At 41.5% G+C, this 26,402-nt stretch overlaps 1 protein-coding gene and 1 long non-coding RNA gene across 3 annotated transcripts in view; both read left to right on the top strand.

Annotated features, from left to right (window-relative positions):
• PPM1L (protein phosphatase, Mg2+/Mn2+ dependent 1L) overlaps positions 1 to 26,402 on the top strand; it is a 108,287-nt gene that overhangs the window by 17,749 nt on the left and 64,136 nt on the right. The gene's annotated exons all lie outside the window — the stretch shown is intronic.
• LOC112961980 lies at positions 9,132 to 12,760 on the top strand. Its single transcript, XR_003252178.1, has 5 exons — positions 9,132 to 9,329; positions 9,966 to 10,008; positions 11,461 to 11,659; positions 11,860 to 11,951; positions 12,224 to 12,760. It is a non-coding gene; the product is annotated as an uncharacterized LOC112961980 (long non-coding RNA).

A 26,402-nucleotide genomic window follows, 5' to 3' on the forward strand; every position in this document is an offset into this window, starting at 1 on the left:
AAGATGAGACTCTTTAATCAATTAAGCAGCTGTATTCCAAGAAAACGTGGTGGTCTTCTAATATTCTGAGACAAGGAAACACACATTTTAGGAATGACCGTTACAGCTGTGATGCAAACTGAAGGTTGCTTGCTAGCAAATGCAATTTTGTCTAAGAGAAGAAATTAAAATAGTTTGAATTAATCTTACTGTTTTCCTAGAAGCAAAAACAGAAGTTGAAACAGAACTCATCTGTAAATGGACAGTATTTGGACTGGAGACAATCAGTTTTCTTCAATGCTCAGCATTTAAATAAAGGCAAAGAAATAGCAGACTTGCTATTCCATTAGACCTCAAAACATTATCTATAGTTAAAATAGAGGAAAAGAACTCATAAAACATATTACAACTACTTAAAATGATCTAATTTGTCCTGGAAAATTCTGTTCTGTTACAAACATCTACTTGTGCAAAATCTATAAATCTCAGGTAACTTGGTAGGAAAAAACAATTTTAAAAAAGGGATCAAAAGCTGAAGTTCAAGATGTTATAACAAGACTTTTACCCGTGGAAAATCTCCAGTCAGTGGGCAGTGAGTTGAGTAAATCCTTGCAGGATTGTTCATTGCTATGAGCTCTCCAGGTGTGCGGTTACTCTGGCTTCCCAGCACAACACTGAATTGCAAACATGTGTAAACTGGGCTCATTTTTCATGCATGTTTTTTCACTTGAATGTCTTCCAACTGGAGATTTTCTCTTGTGTGTGTATGATGACTGTAGCAGGATGTCTCTCAGATGAAGTCTGTTGTTAGCCACTCTTGCCTGTCTGAGCTAGTGATTTTATTCTCCATCTGCTTTTTGCTTTCTCCCACCTAAAAAAAAAAAATGAAGTAAACTGTACAGCCCTCATATTCTGTAACTGGGAGAAAATGTATTACTTATTCTAGGAATACTTAAGTCTATAGAGTATCTTGAATATGTGACTATGTGCCAAAGTGATGGGCACAAGCAGCTGCTTCCTCGGACTACCTTGCAAGAAGTCCTTTTTCTCTGTGGTGCAATAACGTCCCGTTGGTGTTCATAATTATATATGAAATTAAATATATATTTCTTCCAAGGCAGGATTTTACATATATAAATATATATTAAAAAGATCTGCCAAGAAATGGTCTTTGTCTTGTGTTATCGGAAGTGTCACAACTACTTATCAGTTTTATTCTGTTTACGAGTGACTTGCATTTCTAATTTAGCAGCAGCAGCAGGATTACTTTCAGATGCTAGTTTTAGTATCCTCTGCCTTTAAGAAAGAGAAATATGTACAGCAAGAATACTTTTGTACTAATAGAAAGACGCCCCAATATTTCCATACTTTTATGTTAGAACATGTCTGAAATGTCCTAGAAAACCTTTAATACGGTAAATGCATGTATTTTGGTGGCTGTTTTAGTGGAGTATGTTGTGCATCCTTTCCAAAAAAAGAAGAAAACAGAAAACAATTATGGGAGAATATTTCAGTTACTGGAGACAGTGTAACAAGTACTAATCTGCAGTGAGTAATGTAGTGTAAAGTTAGGCTGGATATTGTGAGGAAATTTGCTGAAGGAAAACTTGCTGCCTTTGATTTAGAGATACAGACAGGCTACATTTTGGGCTCATCAAAAATAGTTGTAACCAGTCTTCAACAGACTATAGCCCATATTTTCCTAGGGGCTTGTCTGTATGGAGAGGTTCCAGCAGGCTGACATTTAATTTGTTTGCACTAAATTACTCTGCCTCCACACAGAGGTCTTGAAAATCCCTTAGCAGAGTTTCCCGTTTCACTTAACCAGTCGTACGGGCAAGCTTTTCTCCAAAGCGGAGCTCCTGTTCTCCCTGTTTCTTCTCCATCTCCCCCAGGTGTACACCCCTGTTTTCCATGTTTATGGTGGTCGTACAGCCACAGGATCCTTTCTTTTTTTCTTTTTTCTTTTCCCCTTCTTTTTGTGGATTATTTCCTGCGGAGCATCTGGCTGGCCTGACCCCCGCTGACGCGGGAGGTAGCAGGGGGCCGCATTCCTCCCCGCAGCATCATCTCGCAGGGCACCGCCTGCGTTCGTGCAACCACATCCTCTAGCCTGCAGTCAGGAAACCCTCCTGAAACCGGAGCGGGTTCACTGCCGAAGGTGAACTGCCCTGTGGAGGAGGGGAATCGTTTTAGCAAGTAGTCCGAGAGCTTCTCTCCGCTGTAGAGTGAGCCTGCTGCAAAGATATCCAAACTGGCCTCAGCCTAATCATTGTAATTATTACCACAACACTACCTACATTTTAGACTTACTATCTTAAAACTAGTTATGTGGACATTTGCTTTTATTTTGCAATTCACTTTGTGCTGGCTGAAAGCTGTTACAAGACATAACTGAAGGCAAAGATGATGTGCCGCTTCGGTGTGCGCACCAAGGAGCCTGCCTCAGGTTGCTTAGTAGCTGCAGTTTTTCTCTTTTGTGCATCAAGTTGGGCTCATATGGAAAGGAATCACCGCCCTTGTAAAAATCAAGTGTCATATCTTCCTGGTCTGCATTCAGTGGAGTTAGTCAAATCCTGAAGTAACTTGAGTTAACTTGGCAATTAAAACATAGCCTAAGGTTCTAGATATAGCACACGTTTTGTCAGCTTAACTTTGTTATTGCTGGTGTTGGGGTACTTTGAGTAGTGTGTGGTTGGTGGTTTTATTCTTATGCTTACCCTTGCTTCGATGGTTACGCACACGAGAACCTGTTGGGGACACAGCTATGTGCAGGAAACTTTCTTGTTTCCTGCGAACGTTGGTGTATGCTTTACCATCAAAAAGACACTTTTGCTGGTATGATATCTTTCCACTACTGCACTGCATTAGAATAGTCATACTACACATTTTTCTGTTTTACAGAAACTTCCATTCTTTCCCCCGGCTTTCTGCCTTGATAAACGTGCTGGGTTTCTCATTGCATTGCAGGAGAAAGCCCTTCTCTCCGGTCCTGCCTCTTCGCCTTGCAGCACTGGATCCAGTCCTTTTGCTCTGTCCCAGCCGCTGAAATTTTTGCAGAGCCACAGTGATTGCATTTACCCTTTCGACTAGCATAGCTGCCTTCTGCCCAGCCTACTTGTTTTTTCTTCTTCTGGATACTCAAAACACTGCGGTTAATAAAGGTTTTCTGTCTCGCTGTAAGATTAACTCTCCATTGACTTTGCTTCCTACGCAGCATCGCTGTGCTAAAAAAGGGTGTCTTTATTCCCCGGTTCCCCCAAGGTACTGTCCTGGTAAAGACTCAGCACCTTGTCAGCTGACTGAGCAGAAATTAGGTTGTTCTATGCAACGAAGCTGGTGATATCTCTTTAAGCAAAAAGATGTGTGGTTTTGTGGGGTTTTGCTTTTTACAGCCTGCTTTATCATAGTAAACAAACAAACAAACACACCAGAAAAGCCCCCGTGGAGCTTTTCCGCCACGGTACGAGTATCTCTCCTAACAAGCTGTCTTTTCCATCAAGTGAAGTTGACTGTGGCTTTAAAGCCAACCAGCTTCTTCAGAGCTACAAGCCTGGTTTTTAGCAAGACTTTGCCTCAGGTGAGTGCGTAGGGAGTGCAGGCCTCTCCGGGGGAGCCGCTTCGGGAGGGCAGCGCGGCAGGCGCTGGTCGCTTTTCGGCCAGTAGCCACGGGGTCAAGCGAACGGCAGTTCCAGCAGAAGGGGAGGAGAGGGGGCCACATGCTGGCATCACCGCTTAGGTGGCTTCTGCTGTACAAGGACTCAGGCACATACTTCTCTTTTCCAACCCTTCTCTGCCTCCAAAGATTAGGTTAGCTTTGCTGTCACACCTCTTTGCTGTTGACCGTTTACTGTGTGGTATTTTTTTGTTTTCTTTTTTTTTTTACATCTGGTTTTGGACATGAAACCAGCTGTGGCTTTGATTCTGTCTGGGAAGCTGTGGGGAGGTAAAGTGATTCTTTTGAAATACCACGGAGATGTGGGAGACTGGCGGTGGGGCTTCTCTCCAGGTTCTTTAAACCATAGCAGCGTATGCCAGCCGTAGCTCGTGGCTTGTGGAAGAATGTATTTCATGGGAGGAAGGCAGGATAGGTAATTAATACAGTGTTTGTGAGTGTGGGGTTTGCGCATGCATCCGCTCTACTGGAATACAATGAATTACTTGTCTCTGATATGATAAACTGTTATTGCAGATTTAAAAGTGCTTCATAATATGCTAGGCATAGTAGAGATGGAACAAATCTCCCCAAAGGCTATATTAATATTCATGACAGAGTTAACAGCATTACAACACTCCAAAACAGACATAATATATAGAGAGGAGACTTTGTGGGGGTTGAATTTGAGGCCTCTGATCTAAAAGTAGCTGCTGTACTTCTGGAGCTAAAGAAGAATCTTGGCAGTGAGAGTAACAGCACTTCTCTTCTCCTTCCAGCCATTAAAAGACAAGTAAAATATAGCATTGCGAAGCCTTTATATTTTGAGCTCCGTAGATTCAGTTGGAAAAAATACGCAGGTCTCTTGGCACTGACTCCAGGCAACCTGTCATTAAACCCGTAGAAACTCCGGTGATACACCATAACCTGGCCATTGCGAGGCCCTTGAAAACCGGCTTGAGAACATCTCTGTGAAATACCTCTGTGTGTGTGTGTGTCTCCTGTATTAAACTAGATCTTGTGTACAGAAACCGTCGCACTAGTTAAAGTAAAGCTGTTCTCTCTGTTTATGTAACTTGGAACCTGCGCAGCAGTTGTAGTATTAACAAGTGCTTTATTCTTAGCAGTGCTCTTAAGAAGTAAGCAGTAGCCTTTTACAGATAGAAGGTGGCTAAAAATGGAGCAACGTGTTCATAGAAAAACTGTGTCACTGGAATAAAAAAGGGACCGTCTCCACACCAGTGGTTAGAATAGGGATTACTGGCTGATTTCCAAACCGTTCAGTGCTTCAGCTATTCTACTGGTCCACATTTTCAGTTTTGTTTTTGTTTTTTTGACAGCATATTCAGATCCCATGTATTTCTGCTTCTCAGTCAAGTCTCCCTGTAAGTTCCTAGTCCTATCCGAGGCAAAGCCTTTGGGGGGATAAACGAGCTCCACGCAGCAGAGGATGAGCAAGCTCAGATGATGGTTTTCATGCGCTGGGCCACTACCTACCTGATCCAGCTCTGAAGCAATTTCTGATAACAATTTTAAACAGGGTGATGGTGATAAACTCCCAAATAATCAATAAGTAAAATCTGTGCCATATTCTTCAACCATTTTCATGTGATCTAGTTGCAAAATATATAGTATCCCATGATATATAGGGGTATTGTTCCTAATTTTTTCTTTCCTGAATATGATATTGCTATAAATTGAGTTAGGAGTTGAAATTAAAGCTTAGATGCTGCCTCTATTTGAGCCAATACTTTACACTGAGGAAATTTCAATATTTATTTTCCTCCTTACATATTACTACACTTGTTTAGTAAGGTAGCTTTCATCCTCTTGGCCTCGCTGACCACATTTCACAGATTCTTGGTATTGTGGTTTATTTTCAGGTTTATTTTTATTCTGTAACTGAAAATGTGTGTGATTCCAAACTGGCTTTTGTGCATCTTGATGCCTCATCCTGTTTGCCATCATCTCTGCCATATTTATTAACTTTGAGTTCCTTTACTTTAGAAGTAGGCATTCGGTTTGGTTTGCTTTGTGTCATCTCTACTGTAGGAAAAATTAAGTGAGAAAAGTGTGGGATTGCCTACTAATAGCTGTAAATCTTATGATTAAGGCCTTAAATGCTGCATTTTCTTGTGGCACTAGAAGGCGGATGAATTTTTCCCCGCTGCAGTGGGGAAGGTGAGTGGCGGGTGGGAATCAGCTCTGCTCTTGGACGTTTGGGGGCTACGAGGCTGAAGGTATTGAAGGACTGTTTGGGGGGCTGCTTATTTTTAAAGTAAGTACTTGGTTTTTTAGGTTTTTTTTTTTTGTCCGTTTAATTTAGTAACTGTTACTAAATATTTCTAATTTCTTCAGAAATATGACTAAAATCAGGCAGAGAAAGTGAAAGGAAAATAATAGCAATTTTTAAACTACAGAAAAAGAAAAGATGACAGACAGTGCGGTTAATACAGATTATTCCATTTGTAGATTGTATGGTGCTTCCATGAAGAGAATACAGACTTTTCTTAATTTGTGCTTTAATAGTATTTTTAAATGGAAAACTTTAGCAAATTAATTTCAACACTGGCTGAAGGGGAAGAATGTTTGAAAATTATTTTTAAAATGCTCTTTGCTGTGGCGTAAGGTGAATATTCATCTTCCCGTCTGTCAGTGGTTAAGTGGGTTCAGATATTGGAGCTCGTTGTGGCAGGAGTTGTTTCCCTCTCCTGTTGCCAGCCGAGGACTGTTGCTAGTGACAGGGGCAGCGTTCCAGAGCAACTGTGTTTGGGCTGGGATTAAGATTTGTGTCTCCCTAAAAGTGCTTGCCCATTTGGCAGTGTCAGTTCAAAAATTCGGCCAGGAAAATAAATGTTCTTCATCTAGCAAGTTCACTTGAAAATCATCATGAATTATGTAAATAACATCGATTTAAATTTTTCCTCCACGTATTTTAAAGAGACAAGTGGATTTCAGTCCTGCCAGATATGGTAAAACTGTGGTGAAAAGCTTATAAAAGCAGAGAGAAAGTTCAGTAGACGGCTTTCTTAAAACGCCGCTTTGTTTCCACTTCAGAGCACAGTGTTTGCTGAGTTTGTTTATCTGCCCCATCTGTACTCCAAAAAGTCTTTTGAAACCAGTAGTGACACTTTTCTTTTTTATTTTTCTTAAACAGCAATGACATTGATGTATCAAGCTTTGCAGACTGCAGTGTTTTCTCACTAGAGATTGCTTTGTCTGTCTATAAATATCTTATTAGATATTTAGCTCAGGGAACATACTACCTCCAGATCCAGTCCAGATCATGGTCCCTGCACAAATAAGTAGTATTAATATAACTATATTAAATTTTTGAGGAAAAAGAGATAGAAAGGTGAATGTGTTGTCTTACTTTGTTTTAAAAAAAATTTGAAGACAAACCTTTTGTGGTTTAAAAAAAAAATATAGGAGTATCACTTTATCACCATTTAATTTGTAGAAGAGCTTGTAGAAATAGCAGTGAACACAATGAAAATGCCTTTATACTTCCATCTGTTGAGTACCAGCCACAAAAGAGAAGCCTTTGTATTAAATCCGTGTTGCATGGCATAAGGCATTCAAGCTGTTAGAGAGATATAGATAAACAACTTGATAAAAATCCCTTGTATGCACTGAAAACAGCTTCAAATGACAAATTTGGGGGGTGAAAATTATAAAGAAGAGAGATTATAATTATCATTATGAAGACTAAAAGTGATATTTTAAGTTAGAGTAGTGATTTTCTTAGAATTTATTCAATGTGATGTGAAACCAACATTTTGAAGGGTTAAAATAAAAAAAAAAAAAGAACTTCTAATTTTACAATTGATTCCCTGAAAAGACAATCATACTTCAGAGAGTACTGTTCTAAAAATAACAGCATGGTTTTATTACTGTTACTTTATAAGTTTTCTTTTCAGAGTCTAGAGAAACTAAAAAAATTGTGTGTGTGTGTGTGTGTGTATATATATATATATATATATATAAAGCCTTCTAGGAATATAATCCTGCTTTTAATGGGTTGCTTGTCACTGAGGATTATAATATGTTGCAAGCATATCATTTATAAAGAATTTAGAGAGTGGAGGATTAAACCAATTTGCTAGAACACCAATGGTGAAATAGAGATAGTGGAAACGGGACCTGAATTATGTTTACAAAAATGATTTGAGCAGTTATTTTAGAAAAAAATCCCGAATGCTCTAAATGTATCTGTTTGAAAATAACATTGGAGAAGAAACCGTTTCTAGTCCCGTATTTAGATGCATGTATTGCTGTCATCCCCGTGTTGTGCTCTCCGTTAGCACGGGCAGAGCGCGCTGTCCTCTGGAGGAGGTAAAAGCGCTGGTGCTTGGAGCTGCTGCGCTCCCTCGGTGGGAAAGGCTGCCGGCCGCGGCAGAGCGCGCGCGGGGAGCAGCCTAACGCCAAGCACTGACCTCGCAACCAGGAGTTCGTGCTTTTAGCGTAGCTGAGACGGGCAAACGCGCGCATCTCCCGGCTCCACAAGCACCTTGCACGTTGGTATTGTGCCGTTCCAGCATCGTCTGGAATAATTTTGTCCAGGCTGTGAGAGATGTCCTATGGCAGGAGCAGTCCTCTGCAATGTCTGCTGAGCTTCTTCCACTGCTCTTATTTGGAGTATTAGGTCGTGCTCGAGGCAGTGATACTCCGTGTGCCACTCTGTTGTGTGAGCAGACTTTCGGGTACCGTTCCTAGGGTGTCAAGGCGCCGGGTCCACGCAGGATCGCCCTTCCTGCCTGGCGTTCGTTCTTTAGACTGGCTTTGATACAGTACTTCTCATAGCAAAAGCTTGGATTCGTTTTCACTATTCTCATTCATGTTGTTATGCAAGTTTTGCAGGTTATCACATCCTTGTCAGCATTTTTCTTCCTAAAGCTTCAGACTGTGATTTTCTTTGTCGCTATCTCTGATCTCGTGACTGTAATCACTTAAGTTTAGTCCTCCCAGTGCTTTTATGTCTCTTTTTTTTCCCTGGACTCTAGGTTGTCCTCTTTCTCTCTTTCATATTTCTTTTTCGGCACTGTTTTTTTGCCTGATCTTTCTCTCCTTTCCATGATTTTGGGAGAGTCCTTGAAAGCTGCCTTCTTGGCCTTTATTTTTCTCCTTCTAAGTCTAAAGATAAAATGTGCAAATTTCACTCTGTTCTCTCTGAGCTCAGATGTCAGCATTCATGTCTAAGTCCTAATCATCTATCACTTCTACTATTATAATTTCCTTGACAGCCTGTACATCTGAGGGCTAAATTTTGCAACACCGTGACACACAAGCTCATGAATTTCCAAAGGCTAGACATGTTTTTACTTTTCTGTGGTGCTGTTTCCAAACCAGCTAATAACTATTACTCCATCAAGCAAACCAGGGAGGCGCCTTCTCCAGTGCATTCCCAGTCATCAGTAGGTCCTGGGCTCCCCGCTTCTCCAGACGGGCTGCTAATACTGACATCTCTTACTGTTTTTGCAGAGCTCCTTTTGAGACTGTCACTCCTGGATCTACGCTCAGCATCAAAGCTTGTTTCCTGCATGGGGTACTTTCCTTTTGGTTTTCTTTTCCTAGCAGGGCTAGAGTCCTGCATTCCCGTCGCTTCATTCTTGTCCCTCCCGCTGTTGAAACAGAGGCAGTATTTCCACACAAATCGGGTGGCTTTGGGAGAAGATGATTTTCTGGTTTCATTCAGGTGAATTGTGGTCTGTGATTTCATAGTATGAGCATTTAGCCTTCGGAAGTGTTGAGCGCCGCTTGCGTAACGGGGTCTGATAGAGCGATAGGTACTAATATTAATTAAAAAAAAAGCCACAAGCAAATATATTCAAATATTTTGCTTTTTTTGTCCACTTTGTGTATTAGCTGTTCACAATTATAGCAATATTCCACTATGCTTATCGAGTCCTGATTTATTCCTTTACTGGAAAAGTCATTATTTGTTGCCTAACCAGATTTACTGTACCAGTTTATCACTTAGGAATACAAATGTGAAACACAATCCAGGATAAAAAAGTGTAGTGAATTTTGTTATTTGTAATGCCCAATGAATAAAGTCCTTGTTTAGCAAGTATTTGTAAAGAATTTCTGTGCGCAGCAGGTGATCTGCTTGCACAGTCCGTTCAGCTGTGTCACGTTCAACACTTCTCAGGTGGGAAGAGAGTGAGGAAGAGTCTGATGGTGCTCTGACACTTCTGATTTCTGATCAGAAATCTGATTTCTGGGTTTCTGATCAGATCACCTGCATAGAGCCATCAGCAATAAGCAGAGATCTGCCGATTTAATGCTGTTCTGGGCCTGCAGTTAGCTGAACAAATACATCTCTTTACAGACCCTGGTAGACCCCAGAAGACAACAGTTGTGCTTGGGCTGCGGTAAGTGAAAGAAAGCAGAGCAGCGCATTATGTGTGCAAACCAAAATCGAGCAAAACCCCAAATCTGCCTACGTGGCATGATGCGTAATAGAAGGCAATTGTTTCTTTCCAAGCTTTTGCTCCGTCAGCCTCCCAACGCTTTTGCTGGAATGCCAGCCCACTCCGAAGTAGGCTTGGCTGCTTTAACAAAAGAGCTTTTTATTTAATTATTTGTGTTCAGGAATGGGCTTTGGTTGTTAGATATCTTCTTGTTTAAAAACTGCTTTTTACCTAGGTATTTAGAGAAGATGGAATGAATTTATCTTAATATTACCTTCCCCCCCCCCCCCAAAGTAACAGAGTAACTCAGTCCAATGATGCATTTTAGTTACCTTGCATGTAGTCTAATGCCATCTACTGAGTTTTGAGAAGAGGTAAACACACAGTGAAATATTTGCAGTGTTTCAGAACTGGGTAAAAAGTAAATATTCAGCCAGTGCCAGATAATTTTAGTGAATTTCTTACACTTGAGTCAACTCTCCTTTACTCAGTTCTGCCTGTGTCCCTCTTGAAGATCTCCGTTACGGGGTGAGCATTTCTTGCGTTACTGTCTAGCTTCTTCCAGTAATTTTGCTGAGGTTCTGTCATTGTAATTCCGGAAGAGTCTGATACAAGCTCAGTGAATTCACTAGATTAGGCCTAATCATTTCATGACAGATGGGCACAAATTAGATATCACAGGGATGAGGACCGTGTAAGTATTCAGCTAAATGTTTAATGACACAAAGTGTTAAAAACTAGGTCTCCCATAGGCAGTAAAATATGAGGGGTGGGAAAGTAAGTACCTGGTGACTTTTAATTGTAATGCAGGTGGCTTCAGGATGTGAACAGCAAACGCTTTTGGGCCTATATGGTGTAATAAAACTCTAACAAGTACCAGACTTTATTCCCAATCTGGGAATGAATCGTTTCATAGCATTACACTAGGACGGGGATCCTTTCTACTTAGAGAAGATAAAATCTTCTGCCTTGTGCTGTAGGCATGTGAACGGTTCCCTAGGAACCGCTAGAAAGTTAAAATAAATGGTCTCAGGTCCATGTCTTTCTCTTTTATATGATTCCACAGTTGTATCAGTTTGGGCTTTCCTTTTTGAGTAAGGGCCGTACTGTGAGCGCAGAACCCTTCCTGTGTAACTTCGGGGCTTTTAAAGCTAGAACCCATGTAATCCTGGCTGGATAGCTTCTGAAAGCCATCAGTGCGATAACTGAGGCAGCATCCGTCTCGGCCGTTTCCCAGTAATTAATACAAATCTACATTTCCTCCTGCAATGCTTGATGTTGCTGAAATGTTGGGGGGCTTTATGTGCATATCAACTAAGTGTGGGTTTTTTGGTTTTTTTTAATGTTATCAAACTGAAGAAATTAACTGTGCAGGAGTAAATGTTTCCCTTTGAATTAAAAATCCTTTCTCAGGTGGTCCAGTTGCCTGGTGATATATCCTTGATTTGGGTGCAGGACCTAGCTGACAGAATAAGCCTGAATAGGTGGAGGTGATTCACTTAAAATAGTGCTATAGCCGCAGTCAGGATGGAGATATTAAATGAGAGCGGCAGAGTCTCTGCAGAAACTGAATGAGGATTCCCTGGACAGCATTCGGACAGCCTTAGAGCAGGTCGGTTTTCTGCGTTATTATTATTTTTTTAAAGTTCTGTCTTGCATGAGAGAAATATTTTGGTCAGTAATAATGAACAACTGTATTGTCAAAAAATTTTTTTTTATTTGTTAACTTAGTAGTATTTATATTATTCATCCATATCTCCTTCCTTTTTACACCTTTCTGTTGGGGCACCTCTCTGGCTGTTGAGAATACAGCAATGCCCTGGGAAAAAAGGGCACTGTGGAAAAGTCCTTCTCTCCGAAGGCAGTCCTTCAGCTCCACGGGCTCAAGAGCTCTTCCTAACAAGGTGAAAATTATTATGTGATGTGCAATAGCCATATAAAGCACAGCCATCTGCATAAAAATTTGCAGGGTAGTACATCTAATAGAAGGCTGCTCATGGGCCTTCCTAACTAGGCACCACTTATAATTACTTCTATTCCTACTTAATTTGAAAGGTTAAGTATTTCAACCTCGGCAGTATTTTAAAAAGAGTTTCAGAATTTTACTACGAATGCAGGCTTTCCTTAGGAGGAATCTGAAACCATCTCAAGTGTTCTCTAACCTGCTTTTCTGAAGGCAAGAATGCTTTTGATGTCTTCCTGCAAATCCGACGAGTGGCCCTGAAGTGCAGTGGAAGGTCGGCTGTGCAGAGGTGAGCAAACTGGATCTGGAAGTCTGGGATATACGACTGCAGTGTCTGTTAGCTTTTACTGTTGCATTTTAATTTTTTCTTTCATTTGTCTTGATCTTAAAGCATTTTCTGTGATACTTAAAATGGCAAAGTTTTGATTTGTTCAGGGCCATGTTACTTTTTGAGAAGTGCAAAAAATAATTTTTCAGAATGAAAGTAATCGGTTTTTAAAAGATGTTCTGCTTCATGATCATGTTATGTGTCCCCCCTCACTCCCCAAATTAAATTCATTCTCATATTAACTTTACAAGTCTATTAATGATGTTTATGAGCTAGACCAGAGGGGCAGAAAGGCTCGGTAGTTAGATCCCTGACTAGCCTTTTCTGCACTGTGTAGTTCCTGTGTGACCTTGGCTAATCATTTAACTTTTCCTGTGCCTCGTTTCCCACCTGTGAAGCAGAGAGAAAAGCACTTGCTTGTGTTGCAGAAGGCTGAATGCAAATGCACCAAATGTTGTGAGGCCTGTAGCTTCTAGGGGCTAGGTTTAAACAAGAAATGTTGATCACGAAAATATGTACGTTTTAAAGAAACTTTTTTTTAAATGAATAATCCAAAGTAAGAATTGTTTTTAGACAATTAACTGTAAAATTGGTCTCGTTAGACCTAATGAAGTACATTTTGATATCAGCTTTAAGTTTGTTTTCCTGTGGGGACACTTGGATTTAGGCTGCTGAGCTGAAACCAAAATAATTTTTCCATGAGAGCATTTGGAAATTCTTCTTAATGAATGTTAAGCGTTCAGTGACTAGAGAGCTATACCTTTGATTCGGGCTTCTCAGTTTAGTATCTTTTAAGATGTTTATACCTGTTTTGTGAGGTGCTTTGTACTGCATATTGCATGTGATTCCATAACAAACTGGGGAGCGGTTTAAAAAAGATTAATTGTTTGTTGTTAACTATAGCCAAATCGACTAACAGACGAGTGGGCAATAAACTTTCTGTTGCATTTTTTTATTGGAAGCCATGTTTATTAAATAATGCAATGCAAATATGCTCCATAGAAGGTCTGGTAAACATAAAGCCAATTTATAGACTGGGAATAGATAAATTAATGACAAAAATTTTTAGGTGTTTAGGTGTTTTAGGTATTTATACAGCCAGAGGTGCTGGTGTTTACTTTCTGAGATTTCCACAGTGACTGTATGCCTAATTTACCTTTAAATTCAGTGGCATTGAGGCACCTGGGCACTCCAAGTTTCTGCTAATCACCAATCTATACATTTTAGACTCTAAATACTTTAAAACATTTAGCACCGTTTGATTTGCTTATTCAGTGCCCCTCTGCAGAGCATTAAAGGATCTGAAATTCCTAATGCCTTTCCGCATAGCACTAAATAATGTTTCCTTCCATGCAGAAATCAAGATTTTGAAAAGTAAAATGCTGATTAATCAATGGCCCTGGAAATTGCCTTTTTGGAAATGCAATTTATATGCATAAAGTGGGCCAGATGGTCTGCTCTTAAGTGGTGGTGGGGAACGAATAACAAAGCTTCCAGGCTAATCACACTGCTACAGCCCATCAGCGACAAGATTCATTACAAAACAAAGTTATAACTTGCCTCCTTGAATTTTGTGTTCTGTGAAATCCTCCATGGCCTTCGTGCTTTCTGGTCGACTACGACATGACTAACACTGGAAATCTGATTGTAACCTACCGCCATCGTGATACTGGAAGGCCTCAAAGAGAGGGTTTTTTAGATACCTTTAGTAAACCAAGAGTTCCTAAAAGTGTTACATGATAGCAGCTGGTACAGACTTGGTCAATCAAGAATCAAGCTTTCTATTAATGGAACCCAGTAGAGCCAAATTTTTCTCTAACCGCTGGTAACTTGTGTGTCCAATTTAAGAGATTGAAACAAGCCTTGACTTTAAGATAGTGGTGTTCAGTACTGTAGGAAAAGTGCCCAGTGTGGAGACACAAAATCAAAGTTCACTTGAAAATCTTAATGGAGAATTGTATTGCATTTTCATCGTTGTCCTACCAACAAATCATGTAATGCTGAGGTACAAGTTTCATCTGAGCGAGTTCTTTCGCCCCTCCAGCTCACCCCAAACTGAATGTGGACTCTCCCCCACTTGCTTGTATCGCCTTTTCAACAGAATTGTGGAAGTTAGAGAAGTTGATAGTAGAGGTGAGGTAGGGAGAAGGGATTATGCAGCCTCTTCCCTTTCCCCAGGAAGGGCCGTCTGGCTTGCATGGAGTTCCTCACCATGGGGTCGAGGAATGACAGTCCCTTACCACCACCGTTACTGCTGCAGCTATACTCTGTCTTAAGCAGCTTAGAGCAATCCTAATGAATTTATGTGAAAACTTCAATACAACCCAGTAGGTTTCTTTGCTTAAGATTTGGGTGGGTTTAGTTTTTCTTCTGAGGGATTATATTTAAATACAAATTTGCATTGATTTGCATTGCATGTAAATCTTGGCATGAATCAGGGAACAGGCTGATCCATGTTCTAAAATGGCTGGTTTTACAGTGATCACATACATAATTTATTTGCAAGTGAAGGCCTGAATTCTGGCGCTTGTTCGCTTTCTCCCTGAGCGCTCTCTCTTCATGTCTCAAGGACTGCGTTAATTGTGTGTCTCTGTCCCAGCTGCGAGATGCCCTGCGCCATAGCACCTTGCGCATCTATTCCTGGAAAAGCAATCTGTGTCGCTGCGTGCTTGGGGTGCGGCCCAGCCAGGGTCTGTGTGGTTTGAAGAGAGGAAAGTAGGCCATGCTGCAGATCCGGCGAGTGCGGATACTGAGAGGCGGCAGCATAACCTCAGAGGGCTCCGGAGTGGGGTCCTGTAGGATCAGGAACTTCTCTTGCACCGTTTTGGGTCGTAGGCACCAAGGCCGGGAGGCTGGCCAGGATTTTGATCAGGCAGCATGTTTTGAGACGTGCTGTGTTTATCAGTGCTTTACTGTATGCTCTTAAATGGTCTTCATATACAATACTAAGAAGAAAAACTGACAAAACATTTTCACATATAAAAAATGTTACCTATTTTCCACTGTTTTGAAATTCATTGGACAAATTCAGAAAAACAGTAGACCTTTCCAAGGTTTATAGGGTGTGGTAGTTGGTAGTTATTGCATTTCTTCCAGAGAAGTTGACCAAGCTGAAAAGTAATAGCCAGTTTCAGATTTCAAACAGGTAGTTTAACTTAAATTACTGTATCACTTAAAGGATTTAAAATATGCTTGTTTTAACTTCTAATATAGACTTGTCTATGGGGAGGAGGGAGGGGAACCCTGTTGTCACTTCAAATTTTCATTACTGTTCTCCTGAGTCATGAGTAGATCTAGGTCAGCAAAAACTTTAGCGACTAAGCCAAGAGTTTTTTGGGGTCTTACTGGTGTTAGGCTTGGGTGCAGCAGTCCCTGGCTCCCTATTAGGCCATGTGCATATGAAAAGGTGTTTGACTGAGTACTATATCCATACCACTTTGGAAAAGTTTGAATACCAGTATTACTGTGCATATTCCAATTTGGGAAATCCAAGCAGAAAGACGAAGTAATCGGAATGAGATTCTTGAAGTCTAAAATCCCAGGGAAAAGAGAGAATATAGACATCTGGCTCCTTTCACTTGTTTCCAAGACCTTAATGAATGGTCCATGGTGCTGAGGAATAACCTGCAAGGTAAGGAGGTTTTGTCATATTTTAGGGTGCTCTGCAAAGTCACTTTAAACAGCGAGGCAAAATATCCAGCATGGGTGATGGAAAGATTTTAATTTTATTAGAAAACATACAGTCTCCTCTGTGGAGCAGAGGCAGCGAACGGAAGAGAATGAATTAGTCATGGTAGCTGGGTAACATCTCTAGCTGTGGAATATTATAATCTGTGGACACATATATATGCAAATGTGAAAGACATTAACTAGACAGTTTACAGGACTCCCACGTGTAACACAGCCTTCTGTTTCAGAGCTCCAGTCCGATTCTTTCATCTGGGTGAGAATGTCCATCCTGGTCGTGTCTTGGTAGTTACTTGCCAATGCAGAAAATAAACACTTGAGTGAAGCTGATTGTACCGACTGGAAATAGTATAAGAGATCCCCACAACACATGTTCTGGTCCTAGCGTGAGAGTGGGATGGAGTTCTTGACAAAGGTGATATCCGATGCTGACAGCTTCTTCCAGGGTCTTGTCTCCTCCGAGGTGCTCTGTCCTGCTGGTCGTTTCTGGCCCTTGCAGAACTCCAGCCTGTCTCTGACTCATGGCCGGAGCTGGCTGCACCAGCCCTAGGTCCGGTGCCACTTCTTTTGGTGACTGAATCAACGTAACGTATGTTTTTATTATGTACTTAAAAGTAATATCAAAGTGAATGATTGTAGGGCAAGAAGAAGAAAATCAGTGACAGAATGGAATCAAGTTCTTGGTCCTCCACCTTCACCACCAGGGATTAACTGTTAGAGCTGCATCGTCACAGAAATGCAGGCTCCACTTTCAGAGCTGTTTCCCTGAAAAACTGCTCTCCCCGTCATTCTTCTCTCTTACCTTCTCCTCCTCAACATCATAAAGTCGTTCTCGCTTCTCTTTGATTTGCCTGTGCTGTACACCAATTAGCTGTACTTGGTTGATTTTATTATTCTGTGGCCTGATTTGGAGGTTTTTGGGTTTTTTTTGGTCACACAAAATCTTGCAGAAAGTTAAGCAATTTAACTGTAACATCTTGCAGAAAGAATGGCAATTCAAAGTTTATAATTTATAGGCTTTTTCTATCGAGATGTCTAAAAAATAAAACAGAAAAGTGATAAAAAGCTTTAAAAAGTTTTCTGGCAGGAAATGCTATGAATAACTTTAAAAAGGAGCTGCAGTTTTTTACCAGTTATGGTTCTGGGCCTGCGTTAGTTATGTTCGTTGAGGTAAACATGCAGTTTTCCTTCGCTTTGTACAAACAAAATGATAGTCTGTTTTAATTTGCTTGTCTTGATGAACAGCTTTTCAGTTTTTCATTTACAAATTGCTAGGGCATAGCATGTTGAGTTGTTGGAATAATTGTGGCTTTCAGGAGAAAAGAATAAATGAAGAGAATAGCTTTTTAAGACTGTTATTATGCAAAGACTGTGGGAAGCAACATTACTATTACAGTCCTTTTTGGTGCATCTGTTACGTAAGTGCTCAGTATTCTTTAATTTGTCACAAGTTGAATAATCCGACTTGTTAATGCTCCCCAAGAGCTAGGATGTTCAGTACCCCACCGGCCAGAAAAGACTGGATATTCTTTTCTGGAATAAAAGTATTCCACGCGTTTGCGTTGTTTGTCGTGCGGGGAGCCACCCGCTCCGGCAGAGCTCCCGCGTCTGTTTGCCGGGTGCCTCCCCGCGGCGGCGAGCAGCCACCCTGCGCCTCGGCCGGGCGGATGGCTCCGCGCAAGGCCCCGGTCGGGTGCCTCTGGCGACCAGCGTTCCTTGAGCCACAAAGTCCTGGTTTAAGTTGCAGGGTCTAATGACCTTTTTTTTTCCTGTCCAATCTCACATATAATGAAGCAATTAAGCCGTGAGGCAATTACCTGTCAGCTAAGGCGCGTGCTATGACCTCTTTTTAAATTGCTTCTCTTTCTAAGTAACTGTGAGTTAAGTTCATCAAAATGAGAATTCAGAAAGTAACACCTGAAGCTCATCTTCAGTGCTTTTTTCTTTTTTCTTTGGATAGTGATTAGCTTCTGTAAGCTGAAATCACTATTACTGGTACTTTCTGGCACCCACTTGAACCATCTCTTCAACTTCATCAGCAGTAACTGCTGTGATCAATATGCAATTATTGCAAGTAGAACAAGTTCCTAATTAACTTGGTGATTCAAATGCACATACAGACTTATTTCTGTCCCTTTTAAATCAGATGAAGTTTTTCAAAGATCTTTTTCTATCTTGTATTAAAACAACTGCTTTGTTCTGTAGCAAAATGTACTTCCACAAGATGATACAGTCTACATCTGGAATGTGTATTTTCATTTCCGTCTACTTTTTTTGTCTCAAAACAATAACTACACCTGTTTTAAAATAAAATAAAATAAATTTGTCCATGCCGCTTTATGGGCAGACTGAAACACCAAAGTTTTGGGTCTCCTGTTGGAGACGGCTGAAGTTCAGGAACTTAATTGCTTAATTGCTTTCAAAGGCTTTTTAAAATTCCCAGTAAAGGCGCGGGCGGTCCGCGTCTGCGCAGCGTGAGCTCTGGGGGGCAGAGCGGGGCCGGCAGCTGGGGGGCGCCGGGGCCGGAGGGGCCGCGGGGCTGGGTCCGCACGGGAGCGGAGGGCCGACGGCAGGGCTGGTGCAGGTGACCCGGGCTGATGGCAGCAGCTGCTCGGCTTTTGGGGGCTCTCGCAGCTCCTCCTCCTCCTCCTCCTCCTCCGTTCTGCTGGTCTCAGCCGGGCTTGGCGCCTCAGGCCCCCCATTCCCTTTTGGGAAGGGCCGACTCTGGGCAATTACTCTGTTCTCCGTTGACTTAGGGTGTAGTAATTGCCACGTATAGAGATACATGAGTTATGAATGGAAAACACCCCCTTGGTGTTCTTTATGAATATGGATGTGCAACGTATTGTATCAACGAGAGCAAATTATCCTGAAAAATGGAGCACTGGCAACAATGCTGTTCAGAGAAAATTATACAGGCTTACCCTTCCCGTATAGGAGCGCCCCTAGCAAGAGCGTTCGTCCAAATCGCAGCCTGTGCAGTCTAAATTTAAAAAGACACTTCAGTATTCCTAAACTGACGAATTATTCATAGCATAATGTACATAGGAGCTATTTTTAGAATGTGCAGACTGGAGGCTCTCTTCATTTTACATTTACTTGGGATTTAGACTGCATTTTATACTGTGTTGTATGGCATGGGTTCTCTGTGAAAATGTCAGGTCTGCTCAGAGGAGGAAGGATGTAGAAAATACTGTGTCTTGCTGCTGTTTTCAAACCATACAGTTGTTTTGTCCTGTATGGAAGGACAGAGACATTGCCTTCATCCGCTTAATTTTCTACATAATGTAGAAAAGAAAGCTGTAACCTTAAATGCCTTAATGAAAGAACACAAGCTTCAGTGATAGGTGTGTAGTATTGCTGCAGTCCGAGTGATTAGTGATAGATGTTGAAATCACATATGTAAGCATCCATATTGCCTTTATCATGTGCTAAAAACATAAACATAATCCTTGCAAATAGATACTTAACAGAACTGTGCTTAGAACAAATTACCTGTGATTTTGCATATACAAGTACGTAGGACACGACCACTGTAAATGCTCTTCAGAGATGCGAGGAGTATCCTTTACTCTAGTATAACATTCATTTTATTCATTTTTATTTTATGAGTAAAGATTCATTAAATACTCATTCAAAAATATGACAGAAGTTAAAAGCTACATGAGACACATTCTAGATACGTGACTCTGCGGGCTGCTGAGGACACAGCGACGTGGGCCATTGGTGACCCATGCGGTGAATGAGGAATAGGCCGTTTTGGCCACGGACGATTGCTCAGAGACGTGCGATCCACCTTGCGTCACCGCCCCTTCGGGGGGATCGCCCTCCGAGAGGGAGCTTTCGGGCGAGTTGCAGGCTACCTCCTCAGCATGCGCTTACCCTGTCGGTGTTCCCCAGCCATCAGCTTTTCACAAACACGAAACCCGGTTTTACCTGAGGGCTTAAATGGGACTGAGGAGAAAACCAAGCAAAACTCCAAAATCTTTGGAGCAAAAGATTTGGTGCAAAAAATACTTTAAAGCAGTCATTTAGTTTCAGGTATCTTCAGAAGAAATGCTTGAGCGTTTGCTCCATACTTTTTCATTAATATTTATCTTGGAGCAGATGAGAAGGCTGAAAGGAAAAGTGTTTTTGTGTCGGTCCATTAGTCTGGAGGTGAGACAGAAGAATATGTGAAGCTTTTGCTGACAATGCAAGATGTATCTCTTTCAATAATAGAAATAAAATTCTATTTTTGTTCTCTTGAAGAAAGCATTTGTGTTAATGGCTTTCACTGCGGTAAAAGCTAGGACATGGCTTATGTTCAGTCTAATGACCATTCATATGCACGTTTTGCGAGGGGAAGGAAGTATCTTACAACTTTCTTTCAAGCACCAAATTCATGGTCAGATTTATATCTGAAATCTAACCCTGCTGTAGGCATTGAATTCACAGAAGAATTGGGCTTTTGAAATAGCTTGTAGGTGGTTACTAGGCTATCAGCTCTTGATGAATGTCATTGTTAATTTTGCAGCTAAAGCTCTTTCCTTGAAGACTGTTATCTCTATCTGTGGATATATATAGGGTAAACTGTTCCCATATGCACTGACCTGAACTGACTGCCAGATTAAAGCAGAAATTCTGCTTTTCTTCTTTTGTTCTAATGTCCTGGCAAAGATATCGAATAGGGTCCAATGATGATCTTTAAGATAAGTGGATGCACTGCTTGATATTGAGGAGCGAGGGGGGGAATTGCTTCCAGTTCCTATTTTCAGTGAAGAACCATCATGAAGTTTCTTGTAGGTCATAAATACAAAACCTCTCTTGCATTCACAACTGAGCTCCAAGTTTTGGCTTCCCCAAAATATCATTAAAGGTGCCTTCTGGAGGTGTGCCCATAAAACAGGGTTATGAATAGCTCGCTTTTATCTTTCCTGCGGGTTTTGCAGGAAAATATGTCTTGTCAAGCTGACTGTGATAGATGAGATTTTATTGTACTATGCGGAAGGTACTAATACATAAGAATATGTACAAGCATGTTTCTAAGAGGGAGAAGCTGGAAAGCCGCAGGCAACAGGGTATTACCATTACTTAAAGTTCACAAGAATGGCTTAAACATCTCCAGACTTCTTAGAAATTGTTATATTCTCTTATTTTGGCCTTTAAATTATTGTTTTAGTTTCCCAGTTCATTCTGGTGAGAGAGTGCTATGGTATACAAGTCTTACAGATCAGCAGAATAAGTTGATTTTTGACTTTCTGTTGTAGAACTACAAAGGTTGGTGTAATGCACTGCCAGATACGTGGGACTTGGAGATCATGCATGAATTTTGTGTTAGTGTAAGATTACCATGGCCTTGAACCTTCCTCTCCCCCATCCAGTAGTAATTCTGAGTCCTTCGCATTAATTGTCTATTCTTCCAGTCCCACTTGCTCATCTTACCACTTACTCGCATCCTTCAGCCCTTCTCTGCTCTTTTCAAGCCAAGAGGCTCTTTGGCATTTTAAGCTTCTTACCCTCCCCAGCTACAGGCTTCTTTACTTCTCGTACCCCTTGTCAGCCTTACTGTGACAGCGAGGGAGAACAGAGCTTATTTAGCCCGTTTTCACAGCGAGGGAAGAAGTAGAACTGCTCCAAGCTGCCGATCTCTCTTGGTGCTCTCATTTCCTCTCCTCTCTTGTGAAAATCATATGCTACTCCCCATATCCCCGGCTGCCTCAGCATTTCTCCTGGCTCCTGAAAATGGATGGGGGACATCCTTTATTGATAACGATTGTGGCAGCTTACAGTCTAAAATTCAGTGGAACAGCTGTGACAGTTTATATTCAGCAAAAATCTGCCCTTAGGTAGTATTAATAGTGTAATTTTATATTCGTATTAATCAGTCTGACAGTCTCCTCTTAGAAGGACAGGTTCCCACTGGAACAGGAGCTGCTGACGAACATGCTTCAGGAAGGTAGGAGTAAATTATTAAGTTTATAAAGTTTGTAAAGAAGTGACTTAAAGAAGTGACACATTTTTTTGCTTTTGGCAAATCATCAACTCTGTGCTGTCAGCAATTACAGCGGTAGTTGTCACTAAAAATGCCTGTTGCTTGTCTACACCGTAGTGACTAAGTCATGCCAGTTTGAAGCAGGTCTCTGCTTTCCATAACACCAATGTGGCTGTAAGTCTACAAATTGGAAGATGAGGCAAGAAGTTGAGAGACTGGCTGAAATCTGCAGAGTTCTGCGGGAACATGGATCCTCTCTTTTGGAGGAAGTTGCATTTCAGAACTGTTTCTCAGAAACCTGTAGTGTTCTTGGCACTGGCTATCGGTATTCAAACTACTTGAAGAGCGTGCTTAAAGTTGTTCAGCCTGTGGACAGTGTACACATATTTCATGCCTTACAAGTTCATGCACTACTTGTCCCAGTTGAACTATAGCTGTATTGTGTTAAGGGATATAACTACCATCTTAGCTCATTTTCCTTCGTATCATTTTTCCAGGTGGAGACTTGTGTGTGCAGCCTAATGTTTGCTTTGTAGACTTTCAATGTTGTCTTAACTGTGGCTTTGTCTCAGATAGCTGTAAGATGAAAGCAGCACACCTTGCCTGTAGGTGAAGGGGGTAGGGTTTGCAACACCCTTCAGCCTCTTTGGGGAGTTTGGTTGTAAAAGCTGATCAGGGACAACAGAAAGCACATCCCTGCACAGGTGACCTTTATCCGTCTGGGTAGCGTGTTGTGTTTTGCCCAAGTAATTGGTAAAGTTTTTCGTTCTGAACCTGGAGATGGTGGACTCATATCAATAATTTTTGCAAAGATAAGGACCAAGATTATAAAGTTGCTTTTATGTATATGCGTTTCTTGAATACTGAAATGCATGATGTGGAGTAGAGGTCTTTTGCGATGACTGCCAAAATACTCTGTTCATTTCAGTAAGGCCCGATTCCAGACGTATGCTGATAAAGTATGTATTAAAACACATCATAGTAACGTGTTTATTGTGTATGCAATGTGGTATACGCAAAGTTTGTCATGTTCATATTCAGCGTACTAAATTCAGTAACTGTATTTAAGCCTGTTATTTTGTGTTGCCTCCGTATTGTTGCAAAGTCTTTGTAAATAGACTTGTGTAGATAAAGCCTATCAGTGCATAATGTTTCTCGTGGTCACTTCAAAGACATGTGCACTGCAGCTACAAACATCGACAGTACACATGTCATCACAAAAAACTGGACAACTTCAGCAAAGAATAGCGTCCTGCTCAAAGGGATACGGAGAACATTTAAGAGTGAGTGTTGTTGGGGTAACACGTCATGTCTTCTCTGTGCTGTTTCCAGGAGTTACGTTTGCATCAGCCTGCACCTACAGCAGAATATCGAGACTCCTAAAAGTAAAATAATCCCCCAAACTTACCTGAATAAATCATCCCCTTTTTAGAACTACTGTTGTGTCAAAGCAACCCAGAAAACAGCCTAGGTTGCTCTTAATAAAAAAGAAGGAAGAGCAGGTTCATACATTTCCTCCTCCATCTTTTCTGGAGAAGCCTGTGCATCATTTATCTTTAAACATGTTTTCTTTCTGATTTGAATTTTGCACTTTAAAGAGAGAGCAGCTTTTGAAAGATAAACTGTGTTGCAATGTATATCCAGCATGAGGTAGTGTGTAGAAATGCCTAAATGGTATATGTTGTTCTTATTTATACTGATGTAACTTTGTCTACAATATTGTAAGTATTGTCCTCAAGTTTACAATTCCCTGTTGCTGATGATTGTCCAACAACCTCATTTATGTTTTTGTTAACTGGTCTGTCTTCTAGAAGTACCAAAAATCATCTCCTGTGTAACTTGCATGTTGTTAACTTCATCTAGGGAGTTCTTGTCCCAATGTACATCCGAGTATTTAAAAAAAACTGAACGAAGGCTGTAATTTGGGTTGAGTTGGAGTGCTTTGTCACCTGGCACAGAAGTGGCGTGCCATGTGCTCCATGCTGGATTGCCCATGTGGTTTGTGCAAATCATGCCATAGGCTTGAACCCATTACAGATGCTGCGTGCCAGCTGCCTGCCTTCTCATAGTAAGCTAAGAAAATATGTTTAAAATGGTTTGAAGTCTCTGCTTTTCTCTCTTAGACTCCAGAAGTTCCTAAAGCATAAATGGTAAAAAACAATTTTATGAAATTTGTGCTATAATTAATTTACGTCAGCAATGCTGACAGATTCCTCATTTTGTTGACACTTCCAGGTGTCGCCTACGTTGTTATCGGGAGGTGTCTGACAGGTCATTTCTGAGCCTGTTACACAGTGAACAGCCCGCAGCCTGTTTCATTAAGTGTGATGGTCAGGGCTCATGCATTGCCGTAATTGAGAAATCAAGCATTCGGGGCACAAAACTGCGGAAGCAAAGGCTTCCTCCATAGTTCAGCTCTGCCAGTTGTGCTTTATGCATATACTCCCATTTTAAATGTTAAACCCACATAATAATATGTAAAAGTAATTATTTAACACATCCTCGTGCTCCTGGATAAAAGACCTGCATTTGAGAGTTAGATCTGTAGCTGCTGAGAAAGTTGCGCCAAAAAAAAAAGCGCCGAACTTTGCCATGTCTGTGTTGCGCGATGATGCGTGGTGGGGATGGTCCCCGAACTACCAGAGCCTGCCCCCGAGCTGGAGCCCGTGTATCTGCCTCCGTGCAATGCTGGGCTTTAAGCACACATAACAAGTCTGGAGACAGCTTCCTATTAAAGCACATATCCCTCTTTCGAGATCCAGTACGGCGCTGTGCCGTATTGAAATACCAGCTCTAGCTTAACTGGTGTGTGTGTTACACCTCTTTACATGAAGTAGACATATAACTCCTCTCACTTAGTGTAGTTTTGTTTGTATTTTAGTGAATACATTTGTTCAGTGAATATTAAATTTGGATGCGCATGCCATGCTGTACACGTTCAGTCTCTCTCTGGAGTTTCTGGGGCAGTGACCAGAGCTTTCCGAGTGCGGTAGGAAGGGCCACGAGCTCCGCAGGGGGCCACAAGAGGGGCCTCGCTGGAGCTGGCCTCGTTCGTGGCCGCAGCTCTAGCCCCAACGTTTGCTTGTACTTTTGCCTTGCTTCATGTTCAAACTGTTTTCTTAGAGGACAAATTTTATCTCTGGTTTTTAAACATTGTATTGCAAAGTAGCGGTAGAGAAGTAGCAGGCTGCTACAGTAGCTACAGGCTTGGCAGAAGGTGCTAGCTGCTCTTGGACTACTGAAATGCCTTAATGTTATTCCTTCTGTAACGTGGGGAATACGTGGCCGATAGTAACGGAACAGTCTTAGCGCAGGGACTGCTAATAAAAACCCCTCTTCCCACCATCCTGCAATTATTTTGTCTTAATATTAAGTGGAGATAACATACATTAACTTAGCATATACAAAAACACTAGAGATTAGTCTTAAATAACCCAGACAGAACAAACCTCTGTTAGCATAGCAGGACTGTTAGGCACACCTGGAATTTCTCAGGGAGCAGTAGTAAGGAATTGCCGCTGGATTTCAGTGCCGCATGCTTGACGTACCACTTCAGTAGCCTAGCAGTGGAACTTGCATAGCTGTCCTTACGTGGACTGGATTTTAATAGTTTGATATAAATAAGTGCGGATCGCTGGTTCTTCCCTATAACCTTTCAATATTGTTGGTCTTGGTAGCGTGTTTCCAGGTCTCTTGTTTGATTCCAGCACTGACATTTTACCTTTCTATTATATTTTTTTCTCCTGAACTCTTTGAGTGTAATAGCCTTCCGCCTGGTGAGGGTTATAATTGGGAAAAGCTCTTCGAAGGCTTTACTGCCCTTCTCATCCGCTCTTCTCCTCTCTTCACCGGAGGTTTCAGCCCCGGGGGTGAGCAGCATAGCGGGTGTCCACATTTAGTAATTCTCTGATCTCCCCTGAGTCTGGGCGCGCATGAGCTGAGCGCACTTACGTAGTGCGAACCGAACCCGGTGCCTGGTGTTACACGGCGGCAACTGGACGGGGGTGAACCAGGGAACGAGCTTTCTCCTGCCACCCTGCTCTGCTGCCTTGATAGCACCTTTTAGGAGTGATCTGGTCTCTCCCTACCAGATGTTTCTTTTCCCTACTTTCAAAACAGAATCATTATCACTACTTCAGCTATACAGAAGAATTTCTAAACTGGGCTTTAGAAGGCCAGTACACAGTTTTAGCCTTTACTGTGATGTACCTAACCAAGGATGACGCTGTGGCTGTGAGGCAACAGGGATTTCTTGAGCATGAAGGTGTTCTACAGTGAAAGCAAATCCTTCTTTTTTTAAAAAAACTGTTTTAGCAGCAGCTGAAATAACTATTATGCTGCAACTTCTTTGCTTTGCCTGTGGAACACTTTGCAAGAGTTGTCACAGCATAGCTTTTGATCTA

This window comes from Apteryx rowi, unplaced genomic scaffold (assembly GCF_003343035.1).
Source record: "Apteryx rowi isolate R43461 unplaced genomic scaffold, aptRow1 scaffold_140, whole genome shotgun sequence".
Lineage (NCBI taxonomy): Eukaryota > Metazoa > Chordata > Aves > Apterygiformes > Apterygidae > Apteryx > Apteryx rowi.